Here is a 1,620-nt window from a genome sequence, read left to right as displayed (position 1 = left end):
AATAAGAGACAAGACACCCAACAACTTCATTGAGTGAGTGGATTACATACCACTTATAGATACCCATACAGAATGGAAATATCAAATAAAGATATAACAACAATCTAGAATGGAAATATCATACCAATATTATGTCAGAGCAGAAATTCATGTCACCAGTTGATCTATGAGTTTTGCATGTTACATGACTTTAATGCTAGGCAAACAAAAATGTTATCATTGAGTGAATATATTTAAACATCTCTCTCTCTCTTTTTACATATATATGTTTTCTCCATCCAACATAATTGCTGCATGAGATCGAGGAGCCAGAGACTTCCTGACATTTAAGATATCTGTCACCATCCCTGAGTGATCTGGCTCTCAACATTGGATATAAACCTCACGCTCAACCAAGAATTTCTCACTAAACCAAGGACCAAAATTTTTCATGTAATCCCAAAGTTTCTGTGTAAGGAAATTTTGGCTATCATTCAGAGTCATATACTAGAAAGAATGTAAAGAAAGATAAGATATATATATAGTTATGAATAAAAGGAAGACAGAAATATAAGAAATATAATAAATATATATACCAGATATATACATTGAATTATATATATATATATATATATATATATATATATTATATATATGTATACAGTAATCCCTCCAATATCCGACGTAATAGAGCCATAGGCAGGTCCGGATAGTGGTCCTGTCCGGATATTGGGCCCCAGCTTATGGACTTGTACTTATGGACCCTAACTCAGAGAAACACCTATACAACTCCCTCTGGACATGCATAGCACCTATTTAAGACCCAAATCACACCAATAAGGCACATAAATGACTGAAATAAATGCAAAAGAAGCATAAAATGAGGGTTTAGAGGTAGGTTCATACAATATTAAACATTCTGGTTACTGGCTCCTGGACTGGTACTTATGGACCCTAACCTAGCCTAACTCAGAAAAACACCTTCCTACTGCACATGCATAGCTCCTAACACCCTATTCACACCAATAAAGGACATTAAAGAGTGAAATGAGGTGTTTGAGGTAAGTATAGTATGGAAAAAAGTACAGTATGAAACATTCTGCCTACTTACAGCAAGTCCATGGCCATCTCGATGAATAACCGCCTCCTCTCGGACTCTGACAGTAAGAAGGATTTCCTGAAGCACTTGCAGTACACTGTTCATGAAGTCTTGCACTGAACTTAGTCAATCGCACTCAGAAGTCCGTTCTCTTCACAGTGCGCACTCTTGTCTAACTTATGCTCCATTGTAACTTACTAAGTGTTGCACTCTGCACTTTAACTTTTCCCACTCTTCTAACCATTTTCTAAAGCAAAACAAACAAGTCTATTTACGTTAAACTTTGTTCCAAATTAGTCTTTTCACTCACAACTGTAAATCCTTAACACAACACACTGTTTTTTTCACTGCACAACACTGTAAATTCCCGTGTGGTCTAGTGGAGAAGTTCTTGCTGTTTAATCACTGTCAGAGTCCGAGAGTATCACTGGCAGGTGACCTAGGGGTGCATCGCTGGGTCGTGGTGATGGCGTACCCACTGCAGACGACTCTGAAGACAGACGCAAACTCACGTCGAGCGGTGACTCCACCGTGGCTGATGT

At 38.0% G+C, this 1,620-nt stretch overlaps 1 protein-coding gene across 1 annotated transcript in view; it reads left to right on the top strand.

The window, feature by feature from the left end:
- gw (trinucleotide repeat containing adaptor protein gawky) overlaps window positions 1-1,620 on the top strand; it is a 238,672-nt gene that overhangs the window by 170,003 nt on the left and 67,049 nt on the right. The gene's annotated exons all lie outside the window — the stretch shown is intronic.

The sequence above is a fragment of the Coenobita brevimanus genome, chromosome 57, assembly GCF_032717465.1.
Source record: "Coenobita brevimanus isolate Jiangsu-jjx chromosome 57, ASM3271746v2, whole genome shotgun sequence".
NCBI classification, from domain to species: Eukaryota; Metazoa; Arthropoda; class Malacostraca; order Decapoda; family Coenobitidae; genus Coenobita; species Coenobita brevimanus.
Note: the sequence above shows the minus strand (reverse complement) of the source record. Positions and strands in the feature narration are given on the sequence as shown.